Consider the following 7,363-nt stretch of genomic DNA (forward strand, 5'->3'; position numbering starts at 1 on the left):
CCTTCAAGTCGCACGTTGCTTTCTACCACATCGTTTTAAACGAAGTTTTACCATAACATTCCTCTAATTTGGAACCAGTATGGAATTGATTCAATTATGGAATCATGAATAGTCATTGGTTCAGTCGGTACAGAGACATAGTCATTTATATATTTTTTTCCTAGCTACATAGATAATAAATATTTTTTATTAAGAAATCTTAGCAAGACCCGGGCTTTTTTTGTATGAACAGAAATTTTTTCTATAAATCTATATCTCAAAAAAATATCTAACAGAAATATCCATAAATCTAAATATAGAAATAACATAACTAACAGAAATAACACGAATAAATAAATTCTATTTGACTCTGCCTGTTCAAGTGACTCAATCAATAAGATAGACAGACCGACCCATTTCCAACTTCTCAAAGATTCAACCCATAAGGAATCATTACAAATCTTGATAATTGAAAAAGTTTCCTACTTCGACATCATTATTTGAGTCAAGTTTTACTTTTACAGTAAAGCCTACATTTGATTATCATAAGAAATAAGAATTTCTGTTTCTTTTCGAATAGAATTGTCAATGATTTAAAGCAAATAAGCTAAATAGATCGAACAATAAAAAGAAATATCATTGTTAAATATTTAAATTTGAATATTTTAGGGATGCAAATTCTTTTTCACAAAAATAGAAAGACTATTGTCACTGAAATAGGATAACAATACATACCCATAGGCTAAGCACTTCCTCGTTTTATATGTATTTTCATATTTTGTTTAACCTGAGGTTAAGTAATCTTTCGGCAACTGTGATCTATGCCCCATCTTATCTTTATCTGGATCACAAAAGGTGTCAGTTACATTTGCATGTCATTTGAACTCGATTTAGTTCATTTTGTGAAAAACTGAGATATGATTCCGAAAAGAATCATTAAAAATCAAAAAAGAAAGAAGAATAAGATTCTATCCAATATTAGACCTTGAAACAGAACCTTGTTGAACAAAAAAGATGTATTCGGATACAATGGATATGCTCTGGGACGGAAGGATTCGAACCTCCGAATAGCGGGACCAAAACCCGTTGCCTTACCACTTAGCTACGCCCCATTTATATTGTTATTGGACACTAATACTAATAAAGAATAATATTGGTATTAAGTGTTCGTCAATTCCAGCCCAGCTATCTATAGAAACTATTTCTTCTTTATTCTTCTTTATAGAATATATTATAGATTCGTGCTAGGATTTTGACATGTGTATATCTAGAATTCAACTGAATTTATTGATCATTACATACAATTCAATTAAGATATTGTATGAAAGTATGATTTCTTCTATTCTCCTTTGAGAATTGGAGGATTTTTGATTGAGCGGAAAAAGAAGGAGTTTTTTGTCTACCTTACTTTCTTTATTTTTCCTTATATAAATAACTCAATCAAAATGCAATTGTCTCGACGAACAAAATGTCTGTTATGCTTAATATCTTTAGTTTGATCTGTCTTAATTCTGCCCTTTATCCGAGTAGTCTTTTCTTCGCCAAATTGCCTGAAGCCTATGCTTTTTTGAATCCAATCGTAGATGTTATGCCAGTCATACCCCTGTTCTTTTTTCTTTTAGCCTTTGTTTGGCAAGCTGCTGTAAGTTTTCGATAAGATCTTGAATACTATCCTAGAAAATTCATGATTTATTCGAGAAAAATTATAACAATTGATAAGATCAAATAAGTCTGGGAGTATGAACCTTCAATTCAAACATTGAAATTCTTGGCTAGCCGCAATAAATTTGGCTCGCCCCATTTCCCGATTCTAATCCTTTTTCCGGCCAAAGACCTTATTAGGTTAGGGTCCCTTAGAATATCTAATTGTGGGTATGAAAATGATTTGTGATAATCAAAGACTCTTATTACAAATTTAAACTTAAGTTGAATTTCTGAACATTCTTTTCTATTTCTAGAATTCATTTCTTGGTGTCAAAATTCATTTACAGTTGTCAAAATAGGATATGTGATATAAAAATCGAGGATCTATTATCTTTTCTCGTTTTTCTTTCTCAAAAAATGATCTTGGAGGTTGTGTAATGCTTACTCTCAAACTTTTTGTTTACACAGTAGTAATATTCTTTGTTTCTCTCTTCATCTTTGGATTCCTATCCAATGATCCAGGTCGTAATCCTGGACGTGAAGAATAAAATAAAATTTTCGTTTTTCTTGCTTGATTTACAATTTTCTTAAGATTTTATTTTATATATTCATATTCCATACGTTTAACTAGTAAAAAAATCATTTAAAAGGGGTTTGCGAAATTTGAAAGAAAAAAATAGAAAGTCATCAACGGAAATGGAAAGAGAGGGATTCGAACCCTCGGTACGAATAACTCGTACAACGGATTAGCAATCCACCGCTTTCGTCCACTCAGCCATCTCTCCCAATTGAAAAAGATAATTACTATGTTACATTACACATCAAGTAAGGATTAACAAAAGTATTTCTTTCACATTCTTTATCGTTATTATATAATTAGCAATTCCATTTAGATGCTCGAAAGATCCAAATAGAAAGATAAATAAAGAAGACCTTCTTGCTTTTATTTTGTTCGAAGTGCCTTTTGGGCCTGGCCCGGTCAATACCCAGCCGGGCCTTTTTTTGTTCCAACGAATTCCATATATTTATAGGTATAGGAAACATACTCTAAAAAAGATACCCAATTTGGTATCTGTGTAAGAATTTCCATTGTGGGGTTTACATATACTTATCGTTTTTGTTATAATGGAAATTGAAAGGATTAAGAATCAATTAAGTATGTTTTGTAGTTTCTTATGTCATTAGGCAACCCCAATTTTAGATTCAAATCCAAGAATCATTCAGGAATTCTCAGTCAACGAATAGTTAATGGTTCCCATTTGTCATAAATTTTGTGTCATAAATTTTGGCTTTTTTGAATGAAAATATGCATTTGATTTTTCAATAGAAAAGTGAGGGGAAGTTTTTCGACATTTTATGTTTTGAGATACTATACAATCAATCGAAGGGGTGGTCAAACAAAAGGGGAAAAGGGTTTCTTTTAGAATTTTTATAAATTTAGAAAAAAAAGGATGAAATTAAAAAAGGGATGCAAGTACAATAAACTAAAGTTTAGTAATCCAACCCATAAAATTTTATCTTATTGTGTATCGTTTTGGCGGCATGGCCGAGTGGTAAGGCGGGGGACTGCAAATCCTTTTTCCCCGGTTCAAATCCGGGTGCCGCCTCATCAACAAACGAATCAAAATTTATTATCTGCTGATATAAATCACCCAAATTTTACCCAACAGATAAGGCGATTGTTGATACTTGGTTGATTCTAAACATCTGTTCTGGGGATTTTGTAAAAGATTGGAAATCTTTCAATCTAAAATTCAAATAAAGATTATATTATAATGGTCGAAGCAAGACTTCCCGATTCCCTTCTACTGCTAATGTCTACTGATTGGGTCTTGAATTTCATTGGCATAGCCGCCGGCGGCTAACTAGTTGTGGGAAGTCCTTTATGTAATCTACATATATAGACTCGCGAGAATCTCTGAGTGTTTAGGCATTCAATCACTATTAGATTGAGATTGGATGGATAATTTACTTTTTTATAGAAAAAGTGAAAAAAAAATTATTTTTTTTTTGAAACCCCTCGTCAAGAGTATAATATACTATCTCCCAACTGCTTCAGAGAGACAATCGGGAAAGGAAAGGGTACGGATTAGATCAAATAGGAAATAAAAGTATGTAATAGATAGCAATTGATATATTTGTACTTTGAAGGGCAACAAAGAATGGGCCCTGTTTTTTTTATTACTATATGTTCCATTAGTAACATTCCTTTGTAGCGTCATTGTGTATTTTAGTTGTGTTTAGTCTTTCCCGGTTAGAAATCATATAGGAATTTTTTAGAAATGGATTTATTTGATTGGTTCATCAATAGTGTTCAGCCAGAATCCCTTTTTGACTCTGGACCATGGATTCTACTATTATTAGTGAGCAATACAATAATGGAATATTTCTAGCATAAAGATAAGGGACATAATTGACATGGATATAGTAAGTCTCGCTTGGGCTGCTTTAATGGTAGTCTTTATATTTTCCCTTTCACTCGTAGTATGGGGAAGAAGTGGACTTTAGAAGGACTAGTAATTTAGTTTAGGAATGAAATGGTATCAATTGTTTTATAGATCGTTCTGCAACGCATTTTATATTTTTTATTTGAATTGAAATAATTTTCAAATCAAAATTTATTCATTTCGAAATTCCATTGGATTCTAGTGGAGAAATGTATTATATAACAGTAAAACAATTATTCAGTAAAACAATTATTTCAGAAAGAAAGAGAATTGGGTCCTACGTTAATTCCATATATGGATTAATCACTACATATATTGAAGATAGAAGCTAATATAGTATACCAACTTTATTAGAAAGTAAAGTACAACTTTATACACTACTATAACACTAATAGAGAGTATGGTAAGAAATTTCTTACCATACTCTCGGATCTCATAGAATACCGTTCATTATAGCCCGTTGATTTCATTTAAAACGCAAAAAAATATCTTTTGATTTGATTTCTTCAACTATTGATAAGAACTCAGAAGTCAAGTTTCATTTCAAGTAATTAATTATTTTGACCGACTGTTTTTACGTAAATGATAAGTAGAAAAGCAGTAGGAACTAAAATGAAAGTGCAGTAGCAATAAATGCAAGAATATTTACTTCCATAATCTCAATCTCATCGTTTTTTTTATTTCACAATAACTCGGGATTTAATCCCATAGAGATGATAAATCTTTCACCTGTCAATTCAATGAATGCATTACCTATCGATGATCTTGAATCGGATCAATATCATGAATAACAATATCTGAGCTATTAAATTAATTCGTCGTCGAGAATTGAATAGTATAACATACGAAGATCTTTTATCCATACCGAATCCAAGATTGGATTCCTGGACCAATCAAAAATTCCTTTATTTATCCTTCTTTTCTGTTCTTTCTTTTCTATAACCTACCTTAGGTCTTCCGTATAGAACCATCAAATGAAGTATCCTCGTCCGTTTCCATTTCCATTAACTACAAAACGCCAACAAAAAATACAAGCGAAGTGGAGAAAGAGAGGAATTAGGTTGTAAATTTGAATGATCCAATTTTATTTGGAAGACAAAGAAGTATGAGAAAGAGGAGTCGCGGGAGAAAAGATGGAATATTCTATCAACTTCACTATTTTAGTTATTTTCATTTTATTTTAGTTTAATGTTTGTTCTTTCTTCGACAGAATCTTGAAAAAAAGAGGGGAAACCCCTTCGGAATTAAATTATGATCTCTGTCCCTTCTTTCATTTCACATAAAATGGAGATGTGAATTGATGTACTTATTGGATCCGTCGGGACTGACGGGGCTCGAACCCGCAACGTCCGCCTTGACAGGGCGGTGCTCTTGCCTATTGAACTACAATCCCAGGGAAATAAGAAGAGATCTAACAGAAAATTTGGCTTCTTTTTTATTCTCTCTTATCAGGTATTTCTTAAGAACAAGAGGGTTCTACCATTTGATAGTATATTGGCGAATTTTTGGGCCGAGCTGGATTTGAACCAGCGTAGACATATTGTCAACGAATTTACAGTCCGTCCCCATTAACCACTCGGGCATCGACCCAACGCCTAATTAGACGTTCCATAATCAACTTCCTTTCGTCTACCAGGCGGACTTGACAAATACATTTCACTTTTGATAAAATCCTACTTCTATGGTCTTGGTATACCCCTAGAGGGACTTGAACCCTCGTTTTCTCCGTGAAAGCGAGAGGTCGTAACCACTGGACCATAGGGGCACCAATGGACCATAGGGGCCTATGGCCACCTTTAGGAAATCAAAAAGCACTACACAATACAAATACAATAGGGAATAAGGCCTAAGGCCACCTTAACTTAATATAAATCAGCCGAGGGACACCTTTAGAAGATGAATAGGATATGAATCAAACCGAAAAACTCGTTAACTTTTCTGGGGGTTAATGGTAATCAAACTTTACCATTAAACTATACAATCTTTCAACTTTATTTCATTGGTTTTTCTCGTCTTTATCTCTCTCATTCGGAAAGAGTTTTGCATTGGATCCAAGATACGGTACCTCTGAATCAGCAGAGCAGGAGATGCAAAAAAAATCATTTACCAAAGTCTGATTTGGGAATTTTATTGAGCCCTAAATCATATCAAAGTCATATCAAATTATATATATATATATATATATATATATATATATATATATATATATATATATATAAATAATACTGTCAACTGTCAATTGACGAAAGGAGGGCAATAAAAAATAAAAGAAGAGAAAAGACATTAGGTATATCCGTCGGGTTCATCAATACAACATTCCTTTAGTTTTATGGTATTAAATATTCAAGTAGATTAGAATATCAATACAGTTTTACATTATAATATAAGAAACTGACTCAGTTTTTATATTATAAAAAAATCCCAAAGCATAGTAAGACTAAGCAGGAGAATTCTGTTTCTAGGACTGTTTTCTCAATTCCGTTCCATTTGCATCTCTTAAAATTGACAATTTAAATTAAATTGAAATTAAGTATAAATTTGAATTCCACCTGTCTCATAGATTCCAGTCAAAGATTCACGGAATCGAAATTCCATCATTGCTATAGGATTTGATGGATAATGAGCCAGCCAAAATGGTATTTCTTTTTTTTGTTTTTGGAGAATTCGAGATGGATGAATATAAATAACTGACAATTTCAAAATAATCTGGGATAGACGCAATGTCCACAATACCTGGATTTAATCAGATACAATTTGAAGGATTTTGTAGGTTCATTGATCAGGGTTTGACAGAAGAACTTTCTAAGTTTCCAAAATTTGAAGATACAAATCAAGAAATTGACTTTGAATTATTTTTGGAAAGATATCAATTGGTAGAACCCTCGATAAAGGAAAGAGATGTTGTGTATGAATCACTCACATATTCTTCTGAATTATATGTATCTGCGAGACTAATTTGGAAAAACGATAGGCGTAGGTATATCCAAGAACAAACAATTTTGATAGGAAAGATCCCTCTAATGACTTCTCTGGGAGCTTTTATAGTAAATGGAATATATAGAATTGTGATCAATCAAATATTGCAAAGTCCCGGTATTTATTACCAGTCAGAATTGAACGATAATGGAATTTCCGTCTATACCGGCACCATAATATCATATTGGGGAGGAAGATTAGAATTAGAGATTGATAGAAAAACAAGGATATGGGTTCGCGTGAGTAGGCAACAAAAACTATCTATTCTAGTTCTATTATCAGCTATGAGGTTGAATATAAGAGAAATTCTGGAGAAT

At 32.5% G+C, this 7,363-nt stretch overlaps 3 non-coding genes across 3 annotated transcripts; 1 reads left to right on the forward strand and 2 right to left on the reverse strand.

Annotated features, from left to right (window-relative positions):
* Positions 1-2,320: 2,320 nt before the first annotated feature.
* On the reverse strand, positions 2,321-2,408 carry TRNAS-GCU (transfer RNA serine (anticodon GCU)). The gene has a single exon. It is a non-coding gene; the product is annotated as a tRNA-Ser (tRNA).
* Positions 2,409-3,159: 751 nt separating this feature from the next.
* On the forward strand, positions 3,160-3,230 carry TRNAC-GCA (transfer RNA cysteine (anticodon GCA)). The gene has a single exon. It is a non-coding gene; the product is annotated as a tRNA-Cys (tRNA).
* A 2,346-nt stretch (positions 3,231-5,576) lies between these two features.
* Positions 5,577-5,660, reverse strand: TRNAY-GUA (transfer RNA tyrosine (anticodon GUA)). The gene has a single exon. It is a non-coding gene; the product is annotated as a tRNA-Tyr (tRNA).
* Positions 5,661-7,363: the final 1,703 nt, after the last annotated feature.

Source organism: Lactuca virosa, chromosome 8 (genome assembly GCF_052849685.1).
Source record: "Lactuca virosa cultivar CGN04683 chromosome 8, Lactuca_virosa_CGN04683_v6, whole genome shotgun sequence".
Classification (NCBI taxonomy): Eukaryota; Viridiplantae; Streptophyta; class Magnoliopsida; order Asterales; family Asteraceae; genus Lactuca; species Lactuca virosa.